A 15,776-nucleotide genomic window follows, 5' to 3' on the forward strand; every position below is an offset into this window, starting at 1 on the left:
CGGCCCCCTGCAGCACTCGCCCCCTCCCGCAGCACTCACCGGGCCGGTGCGGCGGGCAGCCCCGCGCTTTGTCTCGGTGCCGGCAGCCTCGGCGATCAGGCGGGCGGCGGCGGCGGCGGCTCCTCCATCGCAGCCCGGTCCCCGCGCGGCACCCCCACCTCCGGGGCGGCGGCGGGCACGGTGCCCGCCCGCAGGCTGCGGCGCCCCGCGCTGCCCGCTGCAGGCCCCGCACGGGGGGCGGGCGGAGGCGGGCGCGGGGGGAACCCGCCCCGCAGCCCCGCGGTGGGGCCGGGCCGGACCGGGGGCAGCGCCGCTGCCGGCCGGGGGTCCCGCCCTCCGTCCCCCCCGCCGCGGGGGGCCGGGCCGGGCGCTGCGGCCACGGGAGCGGCGGCGGGCGGCAGACGGCCGGGCCGCCCGGCGTGTGTCCGTCCCTGCAGGCGTCCCTGTGTGCGCATCCCTCCGGCCTTCCCCGCACCTGCCGGTCCGGGCGCGCATCCTTCCCTGCAGACCTTCCCCATGTCAGCGGCGCTGCCAGGGTCGTGCCCCGTTTTTCACTGTGCCTGTACACAAACTAGCCCATCTGCATTTACAGTTAATATAAACAAGGATAAAAGAGGTGTAAGAAGGAGGAGGGGATGCTAACCCAGTTTTACGGATGGCAGGCTGAGCCACTGGGAGATGAAGGTGCCTGCCTTGGGCCACCTGGGGAATTCGTGCCAGAGCTGGGAAGGAAAGCACCTGCGTTCTCAAATTTCAGTTCAAAGCCGTTTCCAGCCGTGAAACCCTGTTCCCTTTAGTGCCGATGCAAGCTCTTGTGTGCTGCAGGGATGTGTCAGGGCTGACAAGGGAAGGAACTAGACTAGAGTGATGTTACAGTGCACCTTTTCAGGTACCCGCTTTGAACATGCTGGTTGCAGTTACTTTGATAGATTCACGCGTTTCTACAGGGATCTTGGGCTCAAGCCTCAGTGGGGCTGAAGAATGCCTTGGGCTAGAAATACCAAAAAGAAGGGTGGCGGGGATCATTGCCGGTTTTGGAGCTGCAGAGCATCTGTGCCACAGTGGAGCAACTCTGATTTTGTCAGGCAGAGGACAGTAGTAGCAAATGCACCACTAGCCACTGTGTTACTTTCAGCAATTTCTTGTTTAACCTCTGCAGGTGTAGCTTAATCTGCTTTGCTTTGACAAGAAAGGACATGGCACTCACCAAAGGATTGCCAGGATGGGCCAGGACAAGTGTACAGAGCAACAGAAGGACCCAAGAAAGGCCTAGGGAGTCCTTGTCAGAAAGCTGAAGATCTGCAGGTTGGTTGTGGTTTCATATTGTACAGACAAGGACTTTGGATTGTGCTTATCCCCGTGCTGATGGATGCACGCGGTAGTGATGTATCTGTACTGAGCGGGCAGGCTCCACCAATAAACTGTATTGACTAATCTGATCTCATTCATTCATCATCATCATAGTCTGCAGGGGATGGTTATAAAGCTTGGCAATTAGTTATGTGAAAAATCCTCAGGTCAGAGAACAGCTCTCTGCTGTCTGAGGAGCTCAGCTCACTGGCTGATGGGGGTAACCATTAATAATAGCTGTAGGACCGTAGCTGTCAAGTCATGGCTGCTCATGGAAAATATTAAGCCAGTAAGTGTATTTTCCAGGTAAGATGTGGGCTTCTTGGGGCTTTTGGCAGGTTGCTCTTTCAGCTTCCAGTGGGGTTGTATTTGGGCCTTGATCTTTCAGGTTTCCTTGTAGATCTTTTCAGGAGTCCTGTAAGTGGTTTCCCAAATGCAATTGGAAGGGGATTTATTGGGAGATTTTAAAAGTAGCTGGATATGACTTGAGGTGATATTAACACAAGCTGTTGAAACATGGGAGTCATATCCCTACCTCATCAAGACTAAAGGAGATTTGGGATGGGGCAGGAGGAGATCTCTGAAGGAGCTGAAGACGATCGCTGCTAGCGAGTCATTTTCACCCCCACGATTGTAAAACCTAATTCTCTGTTGGTTAGAAATGTCTAGAAATCTATGCACTCAGATGGAGCAGTGCTATAAGGTTACGCTCCTGCTTTGATAAATGCTTTCCTTCTTTTCATTGCTGTCAGTGATAGCAAGAGATGCAGGGCAGTGGAAAATTGCGACTACAGATTGGGGGGAGGGGACTGGAAATATTTGTATCACTTCAACAAATTCTTCTGTATGCCCTTCATTGCACATTTATTAATTACTTTCTTCCCATCCAACTTGAAAACTGCCCATACCTGGTTTTTTCTCTGTTCTCCTTGTGAGAGCTATTTTACAACCTACTAGAACTCATTAGTAAAATGTTACTTTGAGCTTTGGGTTTTCCTTCCTCTGTTTTATCTTCTCTAGTAAGTAATTTGCCCTCCCTCCTGCTTGGGTTTCTGCCTTACAAATGTTTGTAAACTGTTTCCATAACCCCTCAGAGCCAAGGAAAGCATACTGTCATCACAAATCGGTCCCCTGTAGTTGCACAACAAGCTATCACCTTTCTTCTGACCTCCTCCCAGTGTGTCAGGCTCCCAATAGCTGCTGCCCTGAACAGAGCAGCGGGCTGCTGCCCAGCGCTTACCTCTGTGCTGCCTGGCACAGGGTAGCTGTGTGCACAGTTCTGGTGCTGGTGCATTGCCTTCCTCCTCTCTAACACCTCCTCATGTCCCCTTCTCTAATTTGCTAGCTTTCCTAAGTCAAACTGCCTTGAGCAAACCTTTCCAGAGCTGTTCTCCCCTCTGCCACAGGGAATGTTAGTTGGTGAATTATTTCTTCCTTGCTAAATAGCTGTTGTTCTCCAGGTTGAATCCCACCTCCACCTAGTTTGCAATTTATACTCTCTATTTCTCAGGCTGTGTTTACACAGTTGTTGGGAGGACCCTGACCTAGGTATTGTGTAGCTACTCCAGCTCTCAGCCTACTCTCTTTTGTTCAGACTCCTCCTGGTTTTGCACCAGAATATTCCTGTACCTTCCTGACCCCTGGGGATAGGGGAAAGGTGACAGCTCTAGGGAGAGGAGAGTAAGGAGCCCTCTGACAGTTTTTAGGCTACAGGCTGCTGGTATCTCCCAGGCACAGTGTCCTCCTCTTCCTAGCTGCTCATGGAGTACAACATCTAGTGCTTTCCTGAGTGTGCCCCTTCCCTTCCCAGAGGCAGCTCCTGCACCTGTCCCAGGACACACCAGAGCCTCTCCATCATAACCTTCTGTCAGCTGGATGGTTTAAGCACTGTTATAGAACTTCAACAAGACACTCAGCCTAACGTCTTGGTGATCCCCAGCCCCATGATACCCCTGGTCCCTTCCCTCTGAACAGCCCCTTGCCACTAGCCATAATCCTTTGCCCATGTCCCACAGCCCATCCACCTGAATGATTCTGCACCCTGCTCTGAGCTAAAGCTGAACATAAAGTCCCACGAGACTTTACACGCTGGGCTTTGCCTGGTAGCCAAGGACTGAAACCCAGTGTGCAACGATGTTGGTGTAACAGCCTGGCAAAAGCCAAAGCCCTCCTCTGGGAGGTTTCAGTGTTGGCTCCTTTTATCCATTTCCTGTGCTTTGCCTTTGCCTTTTGTCACTCCCTGCTTCTGCTCTGCGCACAGCCCTGGCACAGCCTGCCTTTCGCTTCTGCGGGCGGCAGGATGAGCATTTGCTTTCCTCCTTTTGCTGCCACAAAGTGTCTGCCAGGGCAATGCAGGGAAAGCCGCCCTGCTCCCCTGGGATGTAGGAGCTGTCCTGCCGCCTTCAGCCAGGCTGTTCCAGTGCAGTGAGTGCGCAGCACCCTGAGCGACTTCAAAGTAAGTGCCCAAAGCCGAGGTGCCGTCCCCACTGCTCACAGCCCACAGGCTCTGCTTAATGCTGTCATCTGTGGCTGGGCCTCAGCTACCTCATGTGAGTCCTTAGGGAAACAGAGCTTCTGGCTGGGGCAGATGCGCAGAGCAGGGAAGCAGAGAAGATGAGGACACAGGAGGTAGCTGGAGACTGTGACATATGGTGAGAGGCAATACAGAGGGCTACTGCCAGAAGCAAAATGTTTGGCAGCCACTGGGGACAGACTTGCACTGCAATATTACGTCCTTCACTCTAAAGCCAGCGTCTAAGGCCAGCATGTGACCAATGCTGACAGTGAGTCGTTATTAGTGTTCATTTTGTTGGGTAACACTATGGTGTGTGCTGTTTGCTATCTCACAAAAACTGCTTGGTCCTCATTAACGAAAAGGTTTCGTTGGTCCCTGGCTGGAAGGATGTCCAGACAGTTGGTGCTCTCTGTATTAAGGACTGGCACGGATGCTGCACGGATGCTTTCTTGGGGTCACGCTGAACAACTTGGCTTTGTGCAAGTTTGGCCCATTTGCAGCAGCCTTTGCGTTTGGGTAAACCTGTGCAGTTACCAGTGCTCTCTGAAAACAAATTATGTTAGGCTGGCAGAGAAAATTTTGAAAATGAGGGAAAAAACCTTGTCACTGCATATTTCCCTGGAAACAAGCATAGATGTGAGAGTAGATGTTACTTGCTTTTGGGGGTTTTCTGTTGGTGGTGGTTATTTTTGGAGAAATTAGAATGCTGGCATATTTTGGCCCAAACCAAATCCTGAGATGCAGCTGCTGAACCTGATGTACTCAGTTCTTCTGGTCAGGCTTGGCTTCTTACGTAGAGCTCATGGGTCATGAGGGAGTTATGGAGCCCTTGCACATGGTGTATCACGGAGAATAGATACGGCCCCAGAGACAGCGCAAACTTAAGATGAAGTAAACAAATAGATGCATCACTCAGAAGTGAGTGTGAGGATGTCTTTGTTATATGAGAGGTCAGTGTACGCTGTTGGAGTGATCTGTGCAGAACTACAGACTACATCTCCATGAGTTACTATCCATATACAAATAGTGCAGTGACCCAGAATCATCTCTAATAACCAAGTGCCGTCGAGTGTAAACTAAACAGGAAGATTACGTGCTAACACTGGTTACATTTTCAAGCTGAAGTTGAAATGCAATTATGTTCCATTCATTTACTTGAAAACTGTTGGTTTTGAGCAAATGATCAGTCTTGCATGCTGCTTCAGTTTCCAAGCTGTGCTATTTATTCTAGCACAGCCTGGAAATCACAACATGAAGCTATTGAAGAACAGCGGGAAATATGACATTGCTGGTGACACTCTTCAGGGGAAGTAAAATGGAAAGCGTAATCAAACAGAATAAGATGTTAGATTAAGACTGGAGATTTGAAATTATTTTAGTTGTATTTAATCTGAGGTGCTTATTAACTGAATAGTAAGAGATTCTTTCTCTTCCTATATGATTTCTACCTTGGCCATGGCATGGATTTTATTGGTTAGGTATTTTTAGGAGAACTGCAAAAATCTCACATTGCTTCTCCTTCCCTTATCAGAATCCACGCCAAAACATAGTTTTCCAGGGTACAATATTTAGTGTTCCAGTCTAAATATGAGCTACTTTTCCATTCCTAGATTGCACTTGGTCTTGCCTGATGGTACTGTGCCAAGAAGCTTGTAGACAGAAGAAAGAGATTCGCTGTTCGCTTCTGCTCTCATTGAGGAGTGAAGCACAGCGGGGAGCACGAGGGAGGGGTCAAGAGCTGGGAGCTGGACCCTTCCTCGCTTTGTTAGCCGTACACCCATGCTTATGAAGTGTAAAAGAGGTATATGGGGGCTTTGCAGTCAGCCTGCATTGATGTGTGTGACGGCCTGAGGAGAAAGGCAAAGAACCGTTAAGCCCATGATACCTGTCTGCTGAATTCAGAACTGAAAGACAAATACCCCAGTCACAGAGGCAGGGCGGTAACACACGGGCAGAGTCACATCACGCACCACAGTAGGCCAGCGAGGCAGTCACCGGGGCTGAGCTGTCCCTGCTGTTTTAACACTGTTTAACAATAGCCTGAGCTACCGAGTCTGCCTTGACTACAGCCAAACCCCCTTATGAATAATTCTGCTTAATTACAGGCAAATGTCTGCAGCTGAAGCCTGCTACTCATAATGATAGGATTACATGTAAATTCCTCAAAATTATACCTCTATCTGTATGTTTAGACTTTGGAAGGGATAAACTCTATTATTCTCCTACAGCATGAGCTGGGATTCCTAATTCCTTAGGCATCAGAGAGCATCTGTCCTGAACCCCGGAGGCTGTACCAGTTCCAGTGCAGTTCAGATCCTGTCAGCTGAATCCCATGTCATTGAAACCTCCCCGGGAAGGGAAACGGTTCTACCTGAAGAGTGGGACTGCAACTGGAGACAGTGCCAAATATATTTTTCTTTTCCATCATCGGGCTGATGTCTGGGAATAAAGCCAGCTGCAAGACTGCTGAAAGGAAATCTTCTTAACTCTGATCATATTTGCAATTGGTTTTTATGCCAGATGTTGCCTCTGAAAATTCGAAAGTCAGCAGACAGTAGTTTTAATACGCAGCTTTGCAACTTGAAAAGGGCTGAGTTTTTATAGAAAGGAAAGAAAATGAAGATTTACTGCTTCCTTGAGGTATACAGAATCACTGTATGTAGCCAAACAATGCAAAATCATGTGGAAAGAACAGATGAGAATCCAAGAAGTTAACAAATGTCCTGTAACAAAAACCTACGGTGTAATAGAAAGAGTTTCACAGCTATCCTTCATTTTGAAGAGTAAGTCAAGAGATGACTGACTTTCTTAATTTAATTTTCAAAATCAAGAATGAATGAAGAAGCTGGGGGTAAATTGGGCTGCTTTTCACAGGAGATCCTGGAACATGAAGTTCTCATTGAAAAGGAAGAAGGATTGGGGACAATGGGTGTTAGACAGGAACAGGTTCAGTGCTTTGCCTTGTCACTTTTTAACCTAAATAAATGCTATGAGTAGGTATCTTTGGGATCTGGGCCTCCCTCTTCCATCTGTGAAGAGGAATAATAGCACCTTCCCTAAGCGGTGCATAGCCAATGTGGTAATGAACCCATATATTAAATATATTAGATAAATTTGGCAGCAGGAGGATCTCACGATGGTTGGAAAGTAATTTAAATTAATCACAGTATTTTTACAGTGAAGGAGATCTTGTCCTTCAGCCTCTTTGAAATAGAATCCCTCAGACAAGCAGGAGGGGTCCCCTGTACCTCTTTATTGTAGCACGCAGGCAATGATACAGCTACTGTATCATAGAACAGATACCAAAGGAGCAGGATGGATATTTTCCCAGAACAGTTTGGCAGAATTGGTGTTTCATATATATGTGTATATAGGTCAGATTCTGCAGTTTCTCTGCTTACACTAACAGTCTCACTGGACTCAGTAATTTGGGTTTTGTTGTACCTTTTTTTCCTCCAGCTCTCATGCTTTCTAGCGCAGCATAGGGTAAGATTCATGAGATGGTGCTGACCAAGCATGAACAGGTGCATGGCACTGCAGAACACCACGGCAAGATACCCATGCAGGTGGCTGCTGTACAGCGGTGCTGTGCCCAGGCGAATCGTTCTGCTGGGATTTGAGATCAGTTCTCTTGGACATGGGGTAGGTGCTAATTGCAGGGTGGCTCTGAGCTACCCGTGTGATGCAGATGCCAAGAAGGCCAATGCAGTCTTCTGGTTTGTTGGGCAAAGCACCTCTGGTAGAGATGAGGGAGTACACCATGGCTTTGTGAGGTACTGAGGAGACCCAGTGCAGAACGCTGCGTGTGACACCAGTGTTAACAAGTCCTGCGGGCAGGACTCTGGTGTTAAGAAATATTAAATTGAGACAGCAGGGCTGGTTAGGATGATCAGCAAACGAGTAAGCTAGCCTTAGGACAGGACACTAAAAGCACTTAAATCTTTGAGCTTATAAAATGAAATTTGAGGCAGGACATGACAGACCTTTAAAAATAAGCACAGGATCAGGCAACTTGCTGAGCCAGTGCCTTTCATATATCCTGCATTTTGCTGTGCTAACCCAGGGGCATGTCACAGTCAACCTCAGAAATGCAGGCTCTGAAGAAGCTGCTCCTGTGAAAACCAGGGTGGTTTGGTTGTTGACTTCAACATGAGCAAGACCTACAGGAAACTCCCTTTTCCTTGCTCTGAACATTTAGCCCTTAAGTGAAGTGGAATTAATACCATTGTGCTGTGTGGCTTGAATCTAGCACAACTGGAGCAGAAGTCAATTTGCTGTATTTGAAAGAAAATTAATTAAGGCCTCGTTTGTTTCCCTCAGAGAGAAAAGCTCTGGGTAGTTTCCAGGAGATGGGTGTTTTTTTCCTGAGCTTCTTTGGTACAGGCCTATATGTACAGAACAAATGTTGTACAGCTGCAGACCCCAAATTGCTATAAGCTCCGGGCTGTGAGCTGGGTCTTCTGGCTCCCATGGTGGCGTGACATCCCTGGCGGTTGCTCCACAACTGCACACTGCATTTCAAATCACAGAAAGGAAAATTAGCACAGTGAATATTGGCAGCACTCCGAGAAGGGAAATGTCATGGCAGGGATGAGGCTCGTAGCCTGGGTTAGTGTCACCTGTCCTTCAGCAGCAGGGCTATGAACTGCGCAGAGAGGGCTAAAGGGATTTAGAGATGAGGAGCTCAGCATCATGCCCTCTGCTGCTGGAGTGCCCCCGCAAGGTAGGAGGGTGGATGGGGTGCCAAGATTTCTGTTTTACTGTTGGTTTTCCCATGCTCCTTTAGTAGTCTTTTGGAGATGAGCTTCTCTATTTACATCTACTCTGAATATTAATAAATGAGTAATGCCCTGCTAAACATGAAAAACGTGTGTGGGTTCCAGTGTATGATCCTGGAAATGTAACCGAGGGCTGGCAGAACTGGCGATGTGCGCAGTGCAGAAGGAAGTGGGGAAAACCAAAGCAAAGCAGGAGAGGTATACTGTACAGGAGGCTGATGGCTGTGTGGATTTCAGGAGCCCTTAAAAACTGATCTACTGCTGCACAAATCCCACTTCAAACAAGTTGCCAATGAATAGGTCACACAGGTGTTACCAGCAAGAAGGCAAAGGAGCAAGAGTGTGCGTGGCTGTCATGTACGCCCAAGTGGGAGATGATGGTTACTAGAATTGTGCCTGGCATGCTGCCAGCTCCGAGGAACAAAAGGCACCTCTGGTGTGATGCCAGCTACCTGCTTTCCCACCAGAATCTGGACATGGTGGGGGCTGACAGAAACAGCCGAAGGTGAGTAGCTCTCCTGCATCTTAATAGTAAAAGTTTCAGAGCTGTCTCACTGAGGAGAAAAGGTTTCTGAGGGAGCCTTCTGAAGCCAAAAAGTCTTTGGTGACTGAGCTGGGTGCTGAAGGGTCTCTGCAGCAACTCGTTCTTGGAGTGAAGCTGTCTCAGTCAGCTTGCTGGCTGGGCAGCTCTGCAAAGGAGGGTGCAAACGGCACAGAGCAGGTACAGCATTCCCTCTGTGCCTGCAGGAGCTCATAGCACTGGGGAGGAGGATGTCGCACGGAATGGTAACGTTACCAGGGCTCACAGGTGAGGGTGGATTGTGTCGCAGCCTGGGGTAACATTATCTCTTAGACTATTTTTTTCTCATCTGGTCATGCTTAGACTGTCATGAGGCCTTTTCCAGCTGAGCACTACCATCAGGAATTGTATTTTACCTGTGGCTTCTCTCTCAGGAGTGAAATTAACTTGAAATTGGGGTCATGTTAGGTATCTGGTGCCTGGACAGACATCGATAACCTGTGAAGTCCATCATGGCATGGAAGGGATGGGCAGGTGTGCGCCTGAGGGTGAAAGGTACCATTTGTTATCATGAGGATGTGAAGGGCTTTCACCAGTTTGAAGAAGAGGATAAAAATTTCATGGCTGGGATTAAAGAATGTTTTGTTTATCTGAATAATCCAGTGGCAGGTCTGGATCTGGAGGGCAGCCAGTGTCCCTGTGAGGGTCTGTCAAGGCATGCAGAACAGTGTGCATTTGCTGCACTAGGAGACAAGCTTTGTACTGCTGCAAAATAGGGCTTCTCCAACCTGGCCTCCCCCGCCACCCCACTGCCGCAGCTTTGCCAAGAGGACTGGGGTGAAACACAGTGTGGGGTACCCCACTGCCCCCATGTATGGGCCATCCTCTTCCTCGGGCCCCCGGCCAGCAAGTCACAGCCTCACCAAATGCCTGTCAGCATCCCTGCTGGGAAGGAGTGTACTGATGGGCTAAGACTCACGTGATAGTAATGCTCCTTCTGAGGAATAAAAGCAACATCCATAATCACTGGATAAGAAATTGTTTAATCCAATGGGACCGCACAAAATAAGTGTGCTTTGACCTTCTGGTGAAGGTTGGCAGCTTTCAAGCTTTAAAATTTCTGCTATCCAAAATGAAATGTTTCAATTAATTATTTATTTAATTTCTATTCGAGCAACCTGAAAGCCTTTGAACATCAGGAAAATTGTGCCAAAACACCTGGCTTGAGACTCTTAAGCTTTTCACTTGGTGCTTTGGTGGTGGCAGCTCCTGATCTTCCTTTATTGAATTGACACGTGTAATAAGGGGAAAATATTTCACCGCTCTGTTCAGAACCTGGAGCCTGAAAAAAATGGAACCAGTGTGTCACAGGCACTGGGCTGTGAAGAGGGAAGTACCTGTTTCAGGGGCAGCTGATGGCATTTGCTTCCTCTGAAGCATTGGCTGTTGCGTTATGTCTGCTAATGCAAACAGGATATTGCATTAGACAGATAGGTGGTCTGATGCGGTATAGCAAATCCCATGTAAAAGGCATCAGTTAATGTCTGTGCCATACTTAGACACATAAGATAGTTTGTAAATAGTGATTTCTGTGATTCCACACTAAACAAAAAACCAAGCACAGCCATATTAGTGTATCCAAGGCCCAAAAGGAAGAGCGTAGTGTTTCTTATTACAGCTTGATAGTGTTATAAGGAGAAAAATGTATGAATGAGAATTAAGGAAACAAAGTATAGCATAGAAATTAAAAAGTAAAAACTTCAACTGGTTGAACCCAAAAATGTGAACCAGCCCTTAGCAAGAGGCCGCTTCAGTGAGGATTTGCCAGGAGTCGCACCTTTCTGTGTGCATTAATGCCATGAGCAGAGGGAGCAGCGTGGCAGCCTCCTCACAGCTCTTTTTGTTCAGAGGTATGTCAGTTTCCGAACTTTTCCTCCAGGTCCAGGAGAGCTGCACCAATGTGTCAAACCAAAGCAAAAGGCAAATGTGGAAGAGGCAGAGTGAAAATACTGGCCCACGCCTGGGATTTCACAAAAAGAGCAGCTGTGTGAATTGGCAGGTTTATGTGGAGCTCTAGCTCCCACTCTCTTCCTTCCTGCCTTCAGGCATGTTTTCTAGATGACCATGTAGTTTTTTTCCTGCTTTTTGGTTTTGATGTGCTTACAATGGGAGTATTTATAGGGAATATTTTTTGTCATATGCCATATTCGTCTCCTACATCCGATCAAGTGATGTTAAGCCGTTTCTATAGCCTATTATGGGCTTCTACTGTGAACGATCACTGTGCTGTTGCAGAAAAATAGGAAAAGTAAGTTTCCTCCACCTTTCCAGTAGAGTTCCATATGCTTCCCCCCCACCCCCAGAAGAGAGAGAACAGTTCACTCTCCAGAGCAAAATATGAATAATGTAGCAGAAGGTAAGTGTTGATTCAAGGAAGAGAAAGGAAAGCCAAGAAGGAGCTCCTTCCTGATTCCCTGCATGCACTGTGGGATACAGAAGTGGTGTCTTGGGAGAGGCTGTAAATAGCAGATTAAGAGAGAGGAGGTGGCAAGGTGGGGAGCTTCCCCCTACACCTGTGTGCACCAACCCCCTCCCTGTCAGCATGCTCTCCTCCAGCAGCAGCAGCTCAGCTGTGGACCTTCCAGCCAACAACCATCTCTGCTGGTGCACGGAGCGGGACAGAGCCCGGTGTGGCCAGCGGGGTCCAGCTGGAAAGGGAGCCGAAGGGACAGGTGAGCTGGGGACACGGAGCAGGGAGCGGGCTGGCAGGTGGGCGACTGCCGGGACAGCAGCTGCCGAGGGGGCTCAGCATTCGCAGCAACGTGCCAAGGGCCGGGCCGCTCCCTGCCCAGCGCCCGGTACCCGGCACAGGCACAGCATGGCAGCGGGGGTCCCGCCGCGGGATGAGCCCTCGGCCCGGGGAACAGGGCTGACAGCTCAAGGAGACCACCTGAACGTTGCGGCAGCGCTGCTGCTGCTGCGGCGCCGCTCCCGCTCCGGGAGGACAGCGGCAGGACAGCGGCAGGAGGCCGGAGCGGGCCCCCGCTGGGGTCACCGCGGCTGCTGCCAGATGCCGGGCCCAGCGCGGGCGCCACGTGTCGGTGCGGCGGCACGCCGCGGGGCGGGGGCCTACAGCGTTCCCGCCGGCCTCCGGCGGCGGCAGGCGCTGGCTGCGGTGGAGGTGCCGGGGCTCCGCTGCTGCTCGGCGGGCGGGGGCCGGCCCGGCCCCGCTCGCCTTCCCACCCGCAGCGGGCGGGAGCCCCGCAGCGCCCCCCACCGGCCCCGCCGCGCCACCGGCGGCCGGCGCGCGGCCCCTTTAAGGCCCGCCCCGCCCAGAGTGCCCCGGCCGGCGGCGCGCGGGGCGGGGCGGGGCCTGGCGGGCGGCGGCCGCGGCCGGGGCGTTGGGCGGGCGAGACGCCGGGGCGGCCGGGGCGTGCGGCCGCCGACCTTCAGCCCCCACCGCTGCGGCCCCGCCGCCCCCTCCGCTGCACCGCGCCGCCCCGCCGGGTGCCGGCCTGCCCCAGCCGCCCAGCCGCCCGGTGAGCCGCCGCGGGGGAGGGTGCGCAGCCCGCTCCGGGGGCCGCGCTGCTGAGGGGCCGCCGGGGCCCGGGGCGGCGGGCGGGGCGGGGGCAGCGGCCTGGCTCCGCCGGGGCGCGGGGCCGGGAGCCGGGCCTGTTGCCGGCGTGCGGGGGACGTGCCGCTTGCCTGTCCGGCAGCGTGCGTGCCGGCGGCGGGGGCCGGCGGCGGCCGAGGGGAAGGTCTCGGCGGCGGTGCCCCGGGCGCGGGGGGGAGCGGCCCCCGCGGGGAGAGGGGGGCAGACCGGCCCGGGGGACGGCGCCCGCTGTCCTGGGGGCTGCGGCGGGAGCCCAGTCCCCGCCCGGGCGGTGGGCGCCGGGCCGGCTGGCTCTTGCATAACGCCACCTGCGGTACCTGCGTGTCCCTCGGGCCGTGGCCGCAGCGGCAGCGGAGTCGGGCGTTTTCCGAGCTCCGCGATCTTCAAAGCGCGTATTTGCCCTTGCGGGGCCTCCTGGCGCGGTGTGAGCCTCTGGGATTTAAAAGCCCCGGGAGCAACAGCGAGAATCCCGCGTCGCTCCCTCCTGCGCCTCCTGCAGCGGAGCTGACGGGTGCGTGGAGGGGCGCAGGGGCAGAGCGGTGTACGGGGTGAAGGCGCTCGCCGAGGCGCTGCTGCACATGGTTTAATGCGAGAAACTCTGTGTTCGTTAGGGCTCTCTCCTTGCCTTCTCACTCGTGGTGCCCTAACAGTGCCGAGAGGCCAGAGCTCCCCCGGCAGCTGCCTGCGCAGGGGAAGCGCTCAGGCCCGGCCCGTACGTGTGTAACGAGCCCGCTGCCAGTCCCCTGGCGAACCTGGAGCTCAGAAACTGCCACGCTGGGCTTCTGGGGACTGGAAAGCAGTAACTGTTGTAAGTATCCCTAAAATTGAGTAAAAGATGAAAAAAATACCATAGCAGATAGTTTTTACTTCTGATATACTCCCTTAATGCAGACAGTGATACGTATGTTTTTTCATCTTTGTAGTGTTCCTTTAAAACAGGTTAATGCAAGCACAGTAGTTTCCAAGCGGGCTCGCTCTCGAGGGGCTTGTGTTGTTGGGAATAGGCTTGATCTCAGCGTAGTTACAGTAACAGAAGATTTTTGCGGGGTGGAAGGAGGCGCAAGGAAGTAAACATATAAATTAAAAATATCCTGAAGTCGTCTTCGGAACGGTGGAGAGCTAAACTGAGCTGATGGGCAGAGAGGATTTTGCACTTGCCTGGTTGCGCTTCCTAGTGGCTTTCTGTGCGTGTTCCCATAAATGCTATTATGTAATGGTGCTTCTCTTGGCAGGAGTCTATTGTCACCGTAATTCCTGAGGTTTCTGGAGCAGTGCAGCTTGTTCAGGAGAGTGGTGGTCAGAACAATGGGAAGAAAAGCTCTTAAGAGGAGGTTGTAACCTCTTTAATTTTTTACGTGGTAGGACTAAGCTCAAAACATCCAGATCTCTTCCAGAGTATCTGTCTTCTGTTTCTTGTTCAGCTTGTCTTTCTCTTCTCCTAGGCTGCGCTATAGATATCGGCCACCAGCTTGCTACTTGCATTCTGCGTCAGAACCGGGAAGGCATTGCCGCTCTCCTTTAATAATAACAATTTTTATACTTTTTTTTTTGTGGGGGCTTTTTTCTCTTTTCCTTTCTGAACAGAAGTAGAAATGATATAGTTATTTTCAGAGCACTTATCTGTTGCTTAGAAAAAAATACTTGAGATAATGGGAAAAAGGGACTCTCCCCAGTCTGCATCTCTAGTTAGAACTTGTCTGTTTACATCAAAGGGAGGCAAAATGCCTAAGCAGAGAGAATTTGCATATTAAATGCCAGTGCTCTAAGGATCAGTGCTTTTGTGTTTGCAGCTATCGCAACGCTGCCTCCTCTTCAGGTGTCTGTCACAAATCTCTTTGTAAGTCAGTCTCCTTTTCTTCCTTTTGTGCCACAGAATTCTTTGGGGGTATATTTCTGTGTGGAGAGAGTAACTCTTTTCAGTGTTGTAGTATGGTGGCACTGGCAGTTTCACAGATCTCACTTCTGTCTCCTTGTAACTTACTTGGGTGCTGTTTCTGGTAATGATTCCATAACCAAGACTTGGAGAAGAAAATAACTTTTTTTTTTTTTTCTTCCTTGTCTGGTGTTTCATTTGGCCTCTTAAATTGGCTTGTCCTGTTATATAAGTGAGTGGTTTATGGACCACTAGAGAAGAGAGTACTGTCTGAAAGTAGGAAGGGATGTTTCTTTAGGGGGCCACTGGTTTGAAGGAAATGTACCTGAAAGACCTGTAACCTAATTAACCAGCTTTTAAAATCAAAGATAATTGTTATCACTTTTAGGTGTTGTACCTCATTGTAGAGCAGAGTAGCACATGACAAGGGAGCTATAACCTCCTCTTAGACAAGCCATTGTGAAAACCCAGCTGCCTTCATGTTCTTACTTTAAAGAGCTTTTTTTAAATGCCCATATGCTTCAGTGAACTCTGGTCAGGGGAACTGCTGATCTGGAGGCTGAAATTTCCCAACCACAGTCTTACTGTAGCATAGACTTTGGTTCTGTCATGGAACTGTCTGGACTTTAGTTCTCTCTGCTTGTCATGCAAATTGACCACCTACGATCTTTGAGGAGGGCCCGATGTCCTTGAGTTGTTCAGTGCACCATGTTTCTGCTGCAACAATTTCCAGACAGTTATCAGCAGAGTTTATATTTAGTGCAGCATGTGAAGGTGGACCGAAATGGCTGCTTGAGCTTATGAGCTGCCTTGGGGAGTCAGTGAGTGATGGTTACTGGAGTCACTAAATGTGTCTCCTGCCTGTAGTGTAGTGATTTTGATGTGATTAGCTCTGTCCTGTGATCATGGATGTTTTCAGCTATTTTATTCCTGCCTGGAGAATTGTTTCAGCTCTCAGTAAGAGCAGTCTGCAGTGGTCTTAACCTCAGCTCCTTAGCTGTGCAACCTCTTGGCTGCAAACTTGGGTTTCTGCGGCTGTTCTGTTGCATCACTTCTGCTTTTTATCAGTGTACTTGCTCACACCACAGCCATCTACTGCTATACTGCCCAAATATGTGTCTTGTTCG

The 15,776-nt window shown here is 50.7% G+C and overlaps 2 protein-coding genes across 8 annotated transcripts in view; one reads left to right on the forward strand and one right to left on the reverse strand.

The window, feature by feature from the left end:
• CCDC177 (coiled-coil domain containing 177) overlaps window positions 1–1,304 on the reverse strand; it is a 31,083-nt gene extending 29,779 nt beyond the window's left edge. For both annotated transcript variants that reach the window (XM_080396502.1, XM_080396503.1), the window contains exon 1: window positions 40–1,304. The gene's annotated coding sequence lies outside the window, so the exon portion shown is untranslated. The remainder of the gene's footprint in view (window positions 1–39) is intronic.
• Window positions 1,305–12,273: 10,969 nt separating this feature from the next.
• SUSD6 (sushi domain containing 6) overlaps window positions 12,274–15,776 on the forward strand; it is an 87,648-nt gene continuing 84,145 nt past the window's right edge. The window contains exon 1 of one of the 6 annotated variants that reach the window (XM_080396539.1): window positions 12,274–12,702. The gene's annotated coding sequence lies outside the window, so the exon portion shown is untranslated. Of the gene's footprint in view, window positions 12,703–12,772; window positions 13,288–13,310; window positions 13,585–14,008; window positions 14,108–15,776 lie in introns of those variants that run through there. The other 5 variants (XM_080396535.1, XM_080396534.1, XM_080396537.1 and 2 more) reach the window with 5 other exon arrangements.

The sequence above is a fragment of the Falco punctatus genome (genome assembly GCF_963210335.1).
Source record: "Falco punctatus genome assembly, chromosome: 7".
Lineage (NCBI taxonomy): Eukaryota > Metazoa > Chordata > Aves > Falconiformes > Falconidae > Falco > Falco punctatus.